We start from the raw sequence: 18,216 nt of genomic DNA on the forward strand, positions 1-18,216 counted from the left end.
TCTGGTACCCTTCATTGGAATTTTGTCATTTTAGTGTCATTGTAAAGATACCAATATCATCTATTTTTATAAGTGGGTATTGGATTTTTATTGTGTTTTGTGTTTTACTTATTTACTGTTTTGTGATTTTTATATGCTTTACACACTTGTCTCCTAAGTTAAGCCTTGTAACTTGTTGCTACGCAACCAAGGGTTGAGTTGGGTTTAATTTATTGAGACCTAACTAGACCTAACTGGGGATTAGTGGCCTATTGCTTGGTGTAGGTACTTACCTGCCCTTACCAGTAATCCACTTTCCAACACATCAATTCAGCAGTAACACAAACAAATCATGCACAAGATGAATTGGCTTAATCTAAAGTCTACCAGTTATACTCTATGTGCTCTTTGCATATATACTAATAAATGTGTGTAGATGTAGAATACCACTGTTTTTTAATTTGTCCATGATACAATCCTATTGTAATGAGTCTCCTGCTGATAGAGTCCATGTGTGAAGTCCATAACAAAGGATGTACAATACAGAGGGACATATTGATACTTGAGTTGGTATGTATATCATTGGTACATGGTTGATAAATGACACATACACAGAACCTGTGTTTAAGTGTAATTTATTGTGGACAGTAAAACAATATGTGTGACTAGTAACTTAAAGACACACAAAATTAACAGTGAAGGGTTTAGTCATGGTGGACGGAATCATGAGTGCAACTGCTAGACCATTAGGATACACAAGTCCAGGTTCCTTGCACTGTGGGAAAACAGATATTTGCTACAGAACAGTCAACAGGGTGTATCTGTGACACACAAGGAGAACTAGTCAGGAGAGGTTCACTTCCTGGCAGTTTGTTTGTTTTGGCATCTGCGCCTACTGGATTTGCGAGGGGTTCCTTTGCTACAGAAGGTGGGGTGTCTGAGGCGTGTCTTTCCCCTGGCAGTGTCTCATTCCACTAGCAGCTGCAGATGTTAAAGAGCCTGAAGAGTCATTACTAGTGGAAGAGGCCTGATGGTGTGTTGCAGACCCACTCAGGGTAGCATTGATGTACCTCAGCATCCCAGCAATGAAAGCCAGGATGACATTTTGTGCCTGACACTGTTGCTTGACTTCCTGGTGGTTGTCCCTCTGCAGCTTTTGGATTTCCCCCATTGTGGTGATTATCTGGCCCATAATGCCTTGGGAATTTTGGTAGGCTCTCAAGATGATTTTCTGGCCAGTCTTGTCCTGTGGAGCCCCCATCCTCTGGCCCACAGCATCTCTTCCATACACCCTACCCCACACGCCTGTGCCCCTGCCACAGTGTGCCTACTCCCAGTGGTAGCAGGACCATCATTTCCAGGGGTGACAATAGGAGACTCAGGTACCTGTATGGTGGGGCACACAATGGATGAGTCTTTGGGACATAGGTTTGGGGGTTGATTGGTTGCCTGTGGTATAGATGCAACAGGGGTGGGATGAATGGATGTTGTTAGGGTGAGGCTAACAGTTGTTGACTGACAAGGTGTCCCTGATGGGCCACGTTTGTCGTCAGTGTCTAGACATCCAGGGGTGCTGTCCTCACTGGGGCCTTCATACAGAGGGGTGATGACAGTCTCTTGTACCTTGTCCATGGTGACACTGGCAAGGTTACCTTGGGGGTATTATCACAGTTGTCTGAGATGCAGACAGTGCCTTAACATAATCCCCAGCAATGACAAAGACAGTTGCTGCACAAAATAACTTAGTACAACATCAAACTCTTTGACTTGAATTCCATACACCATGTTTTGAGTTGTTAAACTATGTTAGTAGTGAGTGTACTGCTGATGCCAACTGATGTCTGATTATTGACAAGGGTGTCCATCTTTTTAGCTTAGTGAACTGTCTGGCATGATGCATGGCACTATTAAGAGCTGTACAATCTACATTAGTGTCATAGTAGGCACACAGTATGTGAGTAGGCAATAAACATTGATCTGGATGTACTGCATGTGCATCCACTTTTCCATCTGCCTTTTGACCACAGGTGAGTACATTTCTATCTTAGGATTCTTTATTCTAAGGCCATTCTGAACGAGCACTCAGCTATAGCTGTGTTTTGCTTGTGATGATAGTGGGAGTGGGCTATATCATTGCTGTCATTGCCATAAACTGTTCTACACTTGAACATTCAAGATGGTTTAGATTGGTAGTTAGTTTCACATGCATGACATCTCATGTTTGGTGCACTGTTCAGTTTTTCATAATGATGATGTTGCATTCTGGGAGTTGGAGTGCTATGAGTTGTCACTACTTCACAAGCGATTTCCAAGAGCTGTCGGGCCTGGTGAGTTTAGTGGACGTGTGACATGCCAGAGATGGGTATTAGGTCATTTGAACACAGGTGTAGTGGGTGGTGTATTAATTGGGGTGGGGTAAGGTGTTGAGGGAGCATGCAGTACATGACAATTGTGGGGATTACCCAAATCCATTCCGCCAGGTATTCCAGTCAGATCCTCAGTATGCAGTATGTCCAAGACCTTCTCGTCCCAAGATGTGAAAGTAGGGAGAGAAGATGGGGGCCCACCGCCAGTCTTCTGTACTGCGAGCTGGTGCCTGGATACCATTGAACTGACCTTCCCCCTGAGGTTGTTTCATCTCTTCCTGATGTCCTCCCTTGCACATGGATAGCTGCCTACAGTATTGACCCTGTCAACTATTCTTTGCCACAACCATTTTACTGCCAATTGATGTTTGCTAGACCTGTGCTCTGAACAGAGGTGGCTCTACCCTGACAATTTAATCCACCATGACCCTCAACTCATCATCCATGAAACATGGGTGTTTTTGTGCTGATATGGTAGTGGTGATGAAGACGGTGTGGTTGTGTTCAAAATGAAAGGATACTGAGTAGGTAAATGGTAAGGTGTAGGTGCTGTCATGTGAGTGAGTAATGGTTGCTGTGGATTGTGTGTGGTAGTAAAAAGTGTGTTGTGTATGTTGTGCAGGTGTGTGTTGTTTGTGTAGTGAATGTTTATGTGTGCCTATTCTTACTTTTTGTAACTGGGTGATATGTTGTTTGTCTGTTTGCAGCGTTTTGTTTGCAAAGGATTGTGGGTTGTGTAGGGGTGTGTTCTATAGTGAAGTGAGTTGGTGTGTCATTTGTGTGGATATGTGTCAGGAGTGGGGTATTCAAACTATCTAATGTGGTGTTGTTTTCAGTGTGCTGTGACCACCAACCGCCGCGGTTTGACCACCAGTAGTTTTCTGCCAAGGAAAAAACGCTGTTGTGATTTGTTGATCATAATCTGATGGGTGGATTTTTGTTGACCTGGCGGTGCTGCTAGTGGGACCGCCTCTTTTCTATCCTCCAGTGTCCTGGTGGTTTCAGAAATTTAGCTGTTTTTGCGGACTTCACAGCGTAACTCTTAAGAACGCGGTCAGATTACTGCCAACAAGGCGGTTTTTTGGCGGCTACTACTGCAGTGGTCTTCCCCAAAAACACCAAAGTCTTAATGTGCTCCTAAGTCTTAAGGTAAAACTTTGACTGAGGCCACCGCTAGCTGTAGATGAGCAGGGCCCCATTGCGGTGAGCCGCAAGTTTTGACTTTGCCCCAGTCGAGCACGACCAGATGTTCAGATTGATGCTTTTAGTTTCTATTCGCTAAAAAATGTTTTAGTGTCAATTTGAAGATAAAAATATAATCTATTTTTATGAATTGTTGGATTTTTATTGCGTTTGGTGTTTCACTTATTTACTGTTTTGCGATTTTCAAATGCTTTACACACTTGTCTCCTAAGTTAAGCTAAACTGCTTATTGCCAAGCTACCAAGTGTGGAGCCTGGATTCATTTATTATATATACCTGTCCAGACCTAGTGGGAGTTTGTGACCTAATAGTTGTTTGCTTCCTATTTCTAAGTGTAGGTACTTACCCGCCCTTACCAATAATCCACTTTCCAACATTTTTGGTGCGTAGTGGTTGGATCCAGTTCTTGTGTTTAATATCAGATTACAGTTTTAAGTGAAACACATTTAAAAATCCTCTAAATTGTCCTAGTGCTGAAATTGTTTGAATTTTTAATTTAGAATAATTTGTTTTTTTTAAAATGTTTTGTGATTTTTTATATATTTGTGAACTTAATTTTTGCAAAGATTTTGGTGTGACACAAAACTTAAGGGATAACATGGGGCTTGATTTGGCTAGCCTAACAACACTCACAGTAGTCCAGCTTAGGTAGTTGTGTGCTGAGAGGGGTTGCCTCCAGACACTAATCTCAGGAAGAAAATGCTACTTAAATCCCTACTAGCTTGGGTTGAGGCCCATGAGGTAAGCACAGAGGACGCTCCAGTGGGAGATCAGGGGGAGGGCACTAGATCCAACCTCTCAGGGGAGGGAGGATATACACACCTCTCTGATACGGAGGAAGAAAAGTCCTCACTCCACACAGTTACCAGGGCCATGCCCAAAGTCAGTTGGGGGAGTGGGGTCCATTCAGAAGGAGAGAACCTGTCCTTATATAGCTTTGGAGGCAGAAATATTGGCCCTAGAGAAGAAAAAGTGGGCAAGAGCAGAACAAAGAGATGTTAGCAGCAAAGAAGAAATTCAGATGTCCAGGGCTAGTGGTTTTTGTCCTACGTTACCCAAGGGGGTAGTTCCTATATACCGGGAGGGGGTTGATATAGACAAATGGCTGACAGCCTTTGAAAAGCTCTCAGAGTGAGAATAGTTAAGCCTCAGTACTGGGGTTCAATTCTATGGGAGTTGATTCCAGTATCTGGGAGGGATAGTCTCCTGACCCTAGGGGAACAAAGGACAGACTCCTATCCCAACATGAAAAAGTGTCTCACCCAGAAGTTTGGTCTGACCTCAAAGCAATATAGAATGAAGTTCAGGGACACCCAAGGTTATTCCCCAATCCTGGGTTGACTTTGTGGACATCTCACAGAAGGCACTAGAGGGTTAGATACAGGGTGACAAGGTAATTAGTTATGATGGGCTATACAATTTGATTATGAAGGAACACCTTTTAACTAATTGTGTGCAAGAGAGGTTACTTCAGTATCTAGTTTACTGTAAGTTGACCAAACCCAGGGACTTGGGGGAGGCAGCAGATCAGTGGTTAAGAAAAAGAGTAAACCAAAACTTCCCAGGGGATGCTTAGAGAAAAGGAATATATGGCCCTTCCCAAGGGAAGACCCAGGTAAAAGAAGATAAAAAGTCCAAGGAGCGCTCACAAGAGTCCCCAAAACCTGCACTGGGAGTGGGGACCCCAGTCATGCCACCTCAAAAGAGAAGGAGTGTCAGGGGAAGAATAGTGATCCTGATAAGGTAGGAAAGTTCCAAGAACTTGCCAAGGCCAGCAAGTGTTTTGACTGTCACCAGCCTAGACACAAAAGAGCAGATGTAGTCTGCTCAAAGAAGCCCCCACTGATGGGAAGTCCCATGGAATTGCTATTGTAGGTGTGGGGGTGGAAGTAGATCCAGAGTTGGGATCAGGATACTCAGAGGTCACCTTAGTAACCAAGGGTGGGGTAAACATGGCAAACATGGCCAGCTTCCCCCTAGCATAGAGAGGTATAGGCAGAGGCCTAAAGACAACAGGACTGAGGTGGAGGTTCGGAGAGATACAGGAGTCAGTGTGACTATGGTCAAAGAAAAACTGGTTTCTCCATAGCAGGTCTTATCTGGTGTATTCCACCAGGTGACTTATGCAGACAGTAGAACTATACTTCATCCCATGCAATGGTGAGCTTAGAATGAGGAGGTGTGACTAGTCCTAAAAAGGTAGTTGTAGCTCCTGCTCTCCCAGTGGATTTTCTGCTGCAAATGATCCGAAAGCACCTGAATGGTCAAAGTTGGAGAGAATGGTCCATGCACAAATTCTGGACTTCCCTTAATGGGTGTGTGCTGTGACCAGGTCACAGGCAGCACAACAGGGAAGTGATGGACACTTGGACCCTGGAACAGTGGACCAAGCCTCTAAGACAAGAGAAAGGGCACAGGGTTTGGCCTGCCAGCTCCAAAGAGTGCAAAGGTGCAGGAGGAATCCAATCATGAGGGGGAGGATCTGACCTCTGATGAAGGGAAACCATCCCCTGCAAGCTCTGCCTGACTTGACATAATTGCAAGAGTCAGATGGACCCACCAGAGAAGAGCTGGGCCAGGGGCAAAAAGAGTGTCTCACTCTTGGGGGCCTGCGGCAGACTGCCTCCATGCAAGAGCTATGGGATGTCAGTGGGTCCCACAAGGTTAATTGGGAGGATGGAGTTCTCTACACGGAGGCAAGGGAACCCAAACAAGGGACAACCAGGAGAGTGGTGGTCCATAAAAGGTATAGGGATTTCCTCCTCTCCTTAAGCCATGATATTCCCTTAGCAGGACATTTGGGCAAGACAAAACACCTGGAACAGGCTAGTCAACCATTTTTATTGGCCCCATATGTCAGAGAAAATGAAGGAGTTTTGCAGCTCCTGTGTCACCTGTCAGGTCAGTGGCAAGACAGGAGGAAAGCCAAAGGCTACCTTAATACCACTACCAGTGGTTGGGACTACCTTGGAGAGGGTGGTAATTGACCCACCTACTGCCTCAGACAACAGATACATTTTGGTGGTAGTGGACATGCCACAAGGTATCCTGACGCAATACCCCTCAGGACAGTCACTGCTCCCACAGTGGCTAGGGCCATACTTGGTGTGTTAACCAGAGTAGGTTTGCCTAAGGAGGTGGTCTCAGATAGGGGCACAAACTTTATGTCTGTCTATCTGACAGTGATGTGGGATGAATGTGGTGTTACTTATAAGTTCACCACCCCATATAATCCCCTGACCAATGGTCTGAAAGTGAGATTTAATAAGACCCTGAAGGACATGGTAATGGCTTTGTCTGACAAACTCGGGAGGAGATTGGATGTTCTCCTCTATGCCTGCTGTTTGCTTACAGGGAGGTACCATAAAGAGGATTTGGATTCAGCTCCTTTAAGTTACTGTTTGGGCACCCAATAAGAGGCCCATTGTCTTGGGAGAAGCTGCTCAAAGAGTCCAAACAGAATGTGATTGATTATGTGCTGGGCCTATGGTCACCTATGACTGAGTACATGAAGAAGGCAAGCAGCAACGTGGAGACCAGCCAAGACCTCATGAAGCTCTGCCATGACCAGAAGGCTACAATGCCTGAGTATCACCCATGTCAATTGGCATGGGTTTTGGAACCTTTGGCTCTTAGGGCCCTACAGGCTAACTAGACTGGGCCCTACTTCAGTTTGTCAAAGAAGGGTGAGGTCACCTACCTAGTGGACCATGGCACTCCCAAGAATCCCATAGGATCCTTCATATAAGCAGACTGAAACCCCACCAAGAGAGGGCAGACATGACTATGCTTATTGTCACAGATGAGGTAAAGCTGCTAGACCTCCTCTCCACAAATAAACAAAATGAGTCAGTGGAGGGAGTAGTACTGTCTCCCAATTTGACAGCACAGCTGCAGAAAGACTACTGACAGGTGTTGGGGCAGTTTGCTGGGCTGTTATTCCTGACCCTTGACTCACCAATTGTATCCATGTCATTGACACTTGTGACAGCTTACCTGCCAAACCTAAGTTGTACAGGTTGTCAGACCAGGTCAGAGCCAACATCAAAGCTGAGGCAGCTAAGATGTGGGAGTTGAAGGTAATTGATCGCTCTGATAGTCCTGGGCCAGTGTAGTGGTGCTGGTGCTCAAACCTAATCCCGAGGTGGGAAGAAAGAGCTAAGATTCTGTACAGACTACAGAGGTTTAAATACAGTCACAAAGAATGGCGCTGACCCCATACCTAGAGCTGATGAGCTCATTGTTAGGTTGGTGGGCTACTAAGTTCCTGAGCACATTTGATTTGACCTCATGATACTGGCAGATTGCCCTAAGTTCAGGAGTTAAGGAGAGGTCAGCATTTTCCACCCCAGATGGCCACTTCCAATTGAAGGTGATGCTCTTTGGTCTGAAAAATACCCCTGCCACCTTCCAAAGGTTTGGTGAGCAGTGTCTTGCCTGGATCAGAATCTTTCAGTGCAGCTTATGTGGATGATATAGCTGTATTCAGTTTCACTTAGGAAGATCACCTGTTCCACCTGAGGGAAGAGCATCGTGCCCTGCTCCAGGCAGGCCTGTCTATCAAGGCAAGCAAATGCCAAATAGGGCAGAGCTCAGTATTGTACCCGGGCCACCTTTTAGGTGGAGGCCATGTACAGCTTCTCCTGCTCAATATCCAGACCATCCTGAATTGGGAGCCTCCTAAAACCCAGACTTAGGTTAGGGCCTTTCTTGGCCTGAGTGGGTATTACAGGAGGTTTGTTCAGACTGGTGGGACCATTGTGCCCCCCTGGCAGAACTCACCTCAAAGAAACAACCCAAGACAGTAATTTAGACCTCAGAGAGTCAGAAAATGTTTGACACTCTGAAGGAGGCTATGGGTTCAACACCAGAACTACTGCCGCTTGACTACAACAACCTGTGTATAGTGCACACAGATACTTCAGAAACAGGGATTTGGGCAGTGTTAGCTCAAGCAAATGATGAGGGCCAGGATTAGACAATTGCCTTCTTCAGTAGGCGACTACTCCGCAGAGAGCAAAGATGGAGTGCCATAGAAAGGGAGGCTTTTGCTGTCTGGTCTGGTCCATGAAGAAGTTGAGACCGCATCTGTTTGGCACCCACTTCCATGTTCAAACTGACCACAGACCTCTCAGATGGCTCATGCAGATGAGGGGGGAGAACCTAAAACTGTTGAGGTGGTCCATTTCCGTACAGGGGATGGACTTTACAGTGGAGAATAAACCTGGGACTGCCCATGCCAATGCAGATGGCCTTTCCAGGTTTTTCCACTTAGCTGATGAGGACTGCCAAGGTGTAGGTTGGTACCCATCACCTTTCTTCTGGGGGGCAATGTAGGAAAGTCTTCCTTTTTGCCCTGGTCATCCCCAACCTTTTGGAAAAGATAATGGTGGTTACTGACTCTTGACTGTGCCCTTGGTGATGCTAACCAGTCCCAGGGCCAGTGCTCTTTGCAAAATGGACTATGCAAATTAGGCTAGTTAAAATTGGCTATATCAACCTATCTATAAGTCCCTAGTGCATGGTAGGGCATGCAGGTTAGGGACCCAGACATAGCTACTGCACCAATGGGTGCATTGCTTTGGTGCCAAGTGTCATTTTAAAGGCAGGCCAGCTGTGTCAGCTGCTTTTAAGTTAAAGTTTACCCCAGATTAGATTTTGGAATTTAAAGTACTTCCAAAGTTGTAAGCTCCCGTATTTTAACATATAAGTCACCCATAAGGTGTGCCCTAGGTGCCCCGTGGTAAGGAGGTGTAACTATAAGCAGGGAATTTATAAAATATATTTTATAAGCCCTGGTGGGGGAAAATAGCTAAATCTGTTTTTCCCCATTGTAGTGAATAGGCTCCATAGGTTGACATGGGAAGACTTTATTTTTAAATAATAAAGTCTTATTTTCCATAGAAAGGAGCACAATAAGCAAAATATGGCATGTTTAGTATCAAATTAAAAGTTATAATAAATCCACAAACTTGCCACTGTTTAATTTAATATCACTTTCACCTAGAAGGAGTTTTAGAACTGTTCCTAAAAGTTACCAGTTTCAGCCTTGCAGTGCCCTTCTCTGAATTGGTCAGCCTCTGGCAGCCTGAGCCAGGCTGCTTTGATGAGATGTGATGTGGCCAGGGCTGACACAAAGGAAGCTTCTGGTGGGAGAAGATCTGCCTCAGCAGATGGTGGAAAAGGATGGGGGAGAGCAGCCAAACTGGTCTTCAAAGAGGGGAAGGACATTTCGGACAGCAACTGTATCTCCCCCATTTCCTGCAAACCCAGACAGCCAGATGCCCCCAGATTAGATTAAGAGAGGCCTAGAAAGGGGTATGTCAAGGAAAACTAAGGCACACCAGTCGGTGGACTCAGCCAGATATAACCTCTGAGATTGAATTTTTGCCACCTTGGATTTTTGGAAAATGTTGGTCCCTGGGATTGATTTTTGCCACACTTCCTAAGAAGTGGTCACTCAAGAGGTTGGTGGCCTGAATGTGATTGGACAGAGTGCCCCCCTGCTTTACACCCACAGGAACTAGGATAAAACTAGCAGAGCTACACTCCACTTCAGATCCCTACAAGGAACAAGACAAGAAGAAGAAGGACTTCCTTGCTGGACTCCTGACCTGCACCTGTGCACTGCACTCTGAAGTACTGCACCAGTTGCACACTTGGGCTTCACCACTGAAAGGACTGTGTTTGTCTTCAACTGCTTCAAGAAGGGACTCCCTGTTTGCTACAGGTAGAATTAGCTGACCAGAGTCCCCTGCACCAAGCCCTGACAAAACTAACCAGCTGACCAGTGGTCATTTTTGGATTTGAGCCAGGTGCTTTCTAGGAGTTGGGGTCCTAACCCTCAAGGAGCAACTCAGAGCTTCTGGAACCTTGGGGTGAGTTGTGGACATCTGAAGGACCTTCAAGGGAGCCCTGGATTCAAAAGTTTGGAGAAGTTTGGAGGAACTTTGGAAGAAAGCTGCAGAACTATACCGACCCTGTGTCATGAGTCAAGCCGGCCTGACTTGCAGGTTTGTCCCACTGAAAAGCTTCAGAGTTTCAGACTTCCGGGATTTCTCCTGGGGCTTGTTGAAAGGCAATCCAATGATGTTGCCTCGAAATCAGCTTGCTGTGGAGGGTCGTCTGACGTTGGAGAGAAAAAGTTCCATAAAAGTTACTAAATCCAAAAGTAAAAAGTTGACTGAGGCTTCCTGCACAGTGTATTCAAAGAGGGCTCCAGATAGGTCGTCTTCATTTTCAAGTTCTTCCCAGGCAAAGATTTCTGTTATGAAAAATTGTCCACGTCTGAATGTGGAATCCTTGACCAAGGTCTCCTGCGATGCATATCCGAAGAGGGACCCAGGGAGGTTTGATCTGACTTGTAACTTTCTCCCAGTGAAGAAAATCTTCAAGAAATAGACTTAGGCCTTCATTACAACCCTGGCGGTCGGTGTTAAAGCAGCGGTAATACCGCCAACAGGCCGGTGGTAAAAAACGAGATCACAACCACGGCGGAAAGCGCCAACATAGACAGCCACATTAACAATCCGACCGTCACAGCAGTAGAAACAAACACCGCAGTGGTAACTGCCAACATCCAGGCAGAAGACAAGGTTCTGCCCACTGCTTTACAAGAGGCCTCTCCGCCACCTTTTCCGGGGCGGAACCAATGCCATCAAAAGCATGGCAGAAACAGTCTGTGAAACGGAAACCACTCACCTTTCAACACCCAGCAAGGAACCATGAGGCCATGGAGCCCAAGCTACAGGTCCTGCCCATGTTGGTTTACCTCACCTTGTATCAGGAGCAGCAAAGACGTGGGCGACGACCACAGTAAGTACTGCACCTAGCACACAGAGGAGGGGAGGAGAGAAAAGAGAGTGACACACACATGCAAACACGCAACACCCCCACCCTCACCCACAACACCATACACACAAATACATGCAGCAACATTACATATATACCCCGTCACCCCCTGGAAGAACTCATGGACAAAATAAAATGATTGTAACGAGTGTAATCATTGAAAAATCAGATAGGCCAAATTAAAATATCAGTATATACAAATATGTACACCAACTATACAAGCCCGGATAGTAATGAAATCATTGTCCGTGGACCAGTGGTCCCAAAATGCATGGGCGAAGCCCACACATGATACCTGACTCGAAACGGAGAGAACACTGCTGGGGCATCCGATCGAAAATAAACAGGCACCTCAGGGGGAGGGAGGGGGCACCTCCGCCGGATGAACAGATGATGCCACTGCTCCGCGAGGGGCCTCCATGCCCACTGTTTGCCCCTGGGGAGTGCAAAGCCACAGTCTCTCAAGTCTCTCCAGTGGGTGGTTTGCCCACTGCATTATCCTGGGAATGCAAAGCCACAGTCTCTCAAGTCTCTCCAGTGGGTGGTTTGCCCACTGCTTTATCCTGGGGAGTGCAAAGCCACAGTCTCTCAAGTCTCTCCAGTGGGTGGTTTGCCCACTGCTTTATCCTGGGGAGTGCAAAGTCTCTCAAGTGGATGTCATTCTCCACTGGTTCTGGAGGTGGCATTGTGTCCAGAGTACTTCATCCTGCCAAGGACAGGGGGAGTGGATGCTTTTTTCCACTGGGTCTGGAGGGGGCATTGTGCCCACAGTGCTTCATCCTGCCAGGACTGGGGGAGGGGATGTTTTTCTCCACTGGTTCTGGTGGGGCATTGTGCCCAGAGTGCTTCATCCTGCCAAGGACTGGGGGAGTGGATGCTTTTCTCCACTGGTTCTGGAGGGGGCATTGTGCCCAGAGTGCTTCATCCTGCCAAGGACTGGGGGAGTGGATGTGATTTTCCACTGGTTCTGGAGGGAGCATTGTGCCCAGAGTGCTTCAAATGCAGTGTGGCAGGTCCCATTGCCTCACCTAGGTGTGTGTGCCACGAGATTTCCTGGAAACAGGTAGCATGATACTCCATGGAGGCAGAGACACACTCCACTCAGCTGCGACTTCGCCTGCCACCTGCAGGTACAAACAGTGCCAGGTGTCGTGCCTCATGTACGCTGTGCAGGGTCCAGGACGTCTCCTGCAGCCTCGGATGGCTGCCCACTGGGGATGATAGTCATGTCAGCTGTGGTGGCACTCTCTGAGCACGTCGCAGGGCTGGTGGTGGTGGTTGTGGCAGTGTCTGTGGCAGAGATGCTGGCGGTGGTGAATGTTCCAGCACCTGTGGAGGGACACAGCAGGATGTCTCCTGCAGCCTCGGAAGGCTGCCCACTGGGGATGATGCTGGGGATTGTTGCTAAGGCAGCAGACGTGCAGGTGGCGGTGCAGGTGGCGGTGTCCACCGCCGTATAGGTTGCTGTTCTGGTTGACAGAAGTGGTGACTCGTGTCCCTCAGCCGGAAGCTCCGTGCCCTGTCCTGACTTCTTCTTCGCCTTGTGTCCCTTCCCCACCTTTGATGTCACTACTGGTCTCTTGGCACTGTCCCCTTTTGGCTTGGAGGAGCCCTTGCTTGGTGGTTGGTGCGGCTTCTCTCTCCGGCATGTGGGCACCTTGTTCACCTTGGCAGGTGGCTCAATGGGCCGATCCTTGGCCTGGCTAGGTGGCACCCTGGCAGTCCTGAAGGGTGCCGCCCGCGATGTGACAGAACTTGCTGAGACCACAGTGCTGGAGGATTTGGTGGCTGAGGTGCTGGGCTGGGACCTGGAAAGCCTGGCCCTAGGGGAAGGACGGGGGGAGGTGTAGGGAAGAGGTCAATGTTAGCCAGGAAGAGTTTCTTAGACACACTGGGATGGGAAGATGGAGAGAGTTTGGGAATGGAGGAAGAGGTAGTGGTTGTAGGAGGTGCACGTCTGCTGAATTTGGGTGAAGGTGCATGGGCCGGAGGCTGTTGTGAGGTGGATGGCTGTTGGGTGGGTGTGTGCCTACGTTTGTGTACTTTGGGAGGAGGGCTCACAGACACACTGGGAGAGGACACAGGGGATTTGTGAATGGTAGTGGGGGTGGTGATTGCACGTGAGCGGTGTGTGGTGATAGGCGTGCTGGTGATGGAGGTTGTGGCTGAGGATGTAGTACATGCAGGTGTGAGTGGAGACAAGACAGGGAGGGAGGAGGAGGACGTGGAGGAGGGGGACACAGTGGAGGCAGTGGATGTTGCTGTGTCTGCCTAGGGATGGTGCTTGTTTGAGTGCCTGTGGGATATGTGGTGCTTATGTTTGCCATGTTCACTCTTTGGTGTTGATGAGTGTGCATGCTGGTCTGATGGTGTGCTTGGGATAGGCTGAGATACAGGGGATTGGGTCTGGGTGGAGGAAGTTGGAGGGGAGAGGCTGCACACAGGGACAAAGGCTGCCATCAGTGCTGAGGCCAGAGCCTGAAATGCTATCTGTTGGGACGCCTGCCCAGAATGAATGCCCTCCAGGTATGCATTTGTTTGTTGCAAATGCCTCTGAGTGCCCTGGATGGCATTCAAAATGGTAGATTGCCCAACAGTGAGGGATCTCAGGAGGTCAATAGCCTCCTCACTGAGGGCAGCAGGGCTGACTGGGGCAGGGCCTGAGGTGCCTGGGGCTAAGGAGATGCCCACCTTCCTGGGTGAGCGGGCATGGGACACACGCTGAGGGGCTGCTGGGAGGGCGTTGCTGGTGGGGGTTGGCGGCTGTACCTGTTGATGAGGTGGGCATAGAGGTGCTCGCCACCGCAAGGGAGCTCCCATCAGAGGAGGAGTCGTTGTCACTGGTGTCTGCTCCTGTTCCCGCCGTAGAGCTCCCATCGCCCTCCGTCCCACTGGTGGCTTCAGACTCCGTTGCTTCACCCCTCACACCTTCTTTCAACGTCGACGCTAACCTGTACAGCAGAGAAGACCGCCACCTGCACCGCTGCCAGCACCGCTGCCACAGAGCCCGCCTCCAGCACCGCTGCCACAGAGCCCGCCGCCAGCATCGCTGCCACAGAGCCCACCACCAGCACCGCCGCCACAGAGCACGCAACCAGCACAGCCGCCACAGAGCCCGCAACCAGCACCGCCGCCACAGAGCCCGCAACCAGCACTGCTGCCACAGAGCCCGCCGCAAGAACCGCTGCCACAGAGCCCGCAACCAGCACCGCCGCCACAGAGCCCGCAACCAGCACTGCTGCCACAGAACCCACCGCCAGCACTGCTGCCACAGAGCCCGCCACAAGCACCACTGCCACAGAGCCCGCTGCAAGCACCGCCGCGACTGACACCGCCGCAAGCACCGCCACGACTGACACTGCCGTAAGCACCGCCAGCGGCCCCGCGACATCCTGAGCCAGTGGCACCACCGCAGACATGGCTGCCATTCCCGAGGCTGGTCGTCCAAGGCTGGTGGTGAGCTCCAGGAGCCTGGGCAGCTTCCATGAAGCATCACTTTCAGTGGGGAAAGGCATCCACTACCTCAGTCCTTGGCAGGATGAAGCACTCTCGGCACAAAGCCCCCTCCGGAACCAGTGGAGTATCACATCCACTACCTCTGTCCTTGGCATGATGAAGCACTCTGGGCACAAAACCCCCTCCAGAACCAGTGGAGACTGTTATCCACTTAAGAGACTGTGGCTTTGTACTCCCCAGGATAAAGCAGTGGGCAACCCACCTACTGAAAAGACTTGAGAAACTGTGGCTTTGCACTCCCCAGGATGAAGCAGTGGGTAACCCACCCACTGAAAAGACTTGAGAGACTGTGGCTTTGCACTCCCCAGGATAAAGCAGTGGGCAACCCATCCACTGAAAAGACTTGAGAGACTGTGGCTTTGCACTCCCCAGGATAAAGCAGTGGGCAACCCACCCACTGAAAAGACTTGAGAGACTGTGGCTTTTCACTCCCCAGAATACATCAATGGGCATGGGCATGGAGCCCCCTCGTGGAGCAGTGGCGTCATGCATTCATCAGGCTGAGGTGCCCCCCTCCCCCTGAGGTGCCTGTATATTTTCAGTTTGATGCCCAGCAGTGTTCTCTCCATTTGGAGTCAGGTATCTAGTGTGGGCCTCACCCATGCATTTTGGGTCCAGTGGTCCACAGACAATGATTGGTGCACTATCTGGACTTGTGTAGTTGGTGTACATAATTGTATATACTGGGTTTGGAGTTTTGACTACTGGATTTTTTTTTATTACAATCGTTCAAATCATTTCCTTTTGTCCTTGCGTTATTCAAGGGGGGTTTGGGGGTGTAAATGTAATGTTGCAGCATGTATTTGTCTGTATGGTGTTGTGGGTGAGGGTGGGGGTGGGGGTGTTGCATGTTGCGTGTGTGTGTCACTCTCTTTTCCCTCCCCCGTGTTGTAGGTGCAGTACTCACAGTGGTCGTCGCCGCTGTCATTGGAGCTCCTGATAGAGGAGCAGGAAGACCATCGCCGGCAGGATCTGCAGTTCTGGCTCCATGGCGTCCTGATTCCTCGTGGGGTGTGGAGAGGTGAGTGATTTTCCCTTCTGTGTACTGTTTCCGCCGTGTTTTTATTCACGTTGGTTCCACCCCGGAAATGGTGGCGGATTGCCGGGTTGTTATAGGGTGGACAGTACATTGTCTTCCACCTGTCTGTTGGCGGTTACCGCTGCTCTGTTTGTTTGTACCGCCGTGGCGGTCGGAGTGTTAAAGTGGCTGTCTATGTTGGCGGTTTCCGCCATGATCGATATTCCATTTTTTTTGCCACCGGCCTGTTGGCATTATTACCGCTGCTTTAACACCGACCGCCAGGGTTATAATGAGGGCCTATGTCTCAATTAATACTTCATACCTGGTTTGATATTGTAGGCTCTTTTTTCCCAGATATACTTTTGCAAATCTGAGGCTGTTTGGATCATTTTGATTATGGCTATGCTCATTTCTTCCTGACTTACTAGTGTAGCAGGTGTTCTATTTCACATACAGCTGTTGGTGTTGTGGGATATGTTGTCATTCAATTAAGTTGACTCTAGGTGTATGTGTCATTAACCCCCAAGGTGCCTGGGGCGTGGTGGTCTCGTCCTTGCACACGGTTCCCGTGCGCCAGGGACGAGACCAGCTGCTCCGGGCCCACGAGGGGGAGTGCTAGTGCTCCTCCTGTGGGCCTCCCTCCCACAAATCGATTCCCCTTCCACCCCGACCCCCCCGCTTGCCAATCTGATGATGTCAGCAGGCTCACAGTGCGCCAACGTCATTAAATGCTGCTGAAGTCGCGTTTGAAGCCATTTGCTTCCAGCGTATTAGGAGAGAGGACATCCCTGAGGTGAGTCTTTCTCCTGGGAGGGGGGGGTCTAGAGGGGGGGAAACAGACACAGGGGGAAAGGAAAGAGTTTTTTCCTTTCCCCTGTGCCTGTTTTGAGTGGATTCCTGCTCCACGATCGCAGACGAGGCTGGCTGTCGTGGAGCAGGACTCTACCCACTAGACATCAGGGATTGTTTTAGGTTTATTTTGAGGAGCAACCCCTTGGGCAAGGGTCGCTCCCCTGGGGGCATAAGCATATCCATGTTTCGGCCCCCCATGGGGGCAGATCAGCTATTTTTTCAGCCGGTCTGCCCCCAGGGGAGTCGGAACCCACTAAACACCAGGGATTATATTTATTATAATGTTTTAGGGCAGCAACCTCTTAGGCAAGAGTCGCTGCATTGGGGCCATTTTTTTTATATGTTCCTCCCCTCCCCTCACCCGGGGCTAAATCAGCCATTTTTTGGGCTGATCTCGCCCCTGGGGGGTCAAAACCCACTAGGCCCCAAGGATTGTGTTATGTGTGTGTTTTGTGTTTTGAGGGCGCTCCTTGGGCAATGATTGCCCCCCAAAGGGGGGACATTAGTGTTGCCCATTTCTGCCCACCTTGGGGGGCAGATTGGCCTATTTTATTTAGGCCCATCTGCCCCCAAGGAGGGCAGAATCCACTTAAGCACCAGGGATCTTGTGTGTGTGTGTTTTTTGTGGGAGTTGGCCCCTGTGGCAAGAGTCGCCCCCCAAAGGGGGCACATTACTGATGGCCTTTTCTGCCCCCTTTGGGGTCAGATCAGCATATTTTGTTTTTTAGGCTCATCTGCCAGAAAGGGGGGCAGAAGCCACCAAGATGCCAAGGATTTTTTTTTCCCCCTTTGTTTTTTTGTGCTGGGGCACCCCCTTTGGCAAGGGTCGCCCCCCCCAGAGGGGGCACAGAACTATTGGCCATTTCTGTCCCCCTTGGGAGCAGATCAGCCCATTTCTTTAGGCCCATATATCCCCAAAGGGGGCAGAATCCACTTAGGCACCAGGGACCTTGTGTGTGTATGTTTTGTGTGGGGGGGCAGCCCCTTTGGCAAGGGTTGCTCCCTAAAGGGGACACATTACAGATGGACATTTTTGCCCCCACTGGGGGCAGATCATTATATTTTTCTTTAGGCCCATCTGCTTCAAAGGGGGGCAGAAGCCACCAAGACACCAGGGAATTTTGTTTTGTTCCCCTTTGTTTTTTTTGTGCTGGTGGGCACCTCCTTCGGCAAGGATCGTCCTCCCTAAAAGGGGCACAGAACAGTTGGCCCTTTCTGCCCCCCCTTGGGGTCATATCGGTGTCTTTTTGTAGGCCCATCTGGCCCCAAGTGGGGCAGAAGCCACTTAGGCACCAGGGATCTTGTGTGTGTGTGTTTTGTGTGGGGGGTTAGCCCCTTTGGCAAGGGCACCCTCCAAAGGGGGCACATTACGGATGGCCATTTCTGCCCCCCTAGGGTAAAGATTAGCTTATTTGTTTTGGAGCCCAT

Source organism: Pleurodeles waltl, chromosome 2_1, assembly GCF_031143425.1.
Source record: "Pleurodeles waltl isolate 20211129_DDA chromosome 2_1, aPleWal1.hap1.20221129, whole genome shotgun sequence".
Taxonomy (NCBI): domain Eukaryota; kingdom Metazoa; phylum Chordata; class Amphibia; order Caudata; family Salamandridae; genus Pleurodeles; species Pleurodeles waltl.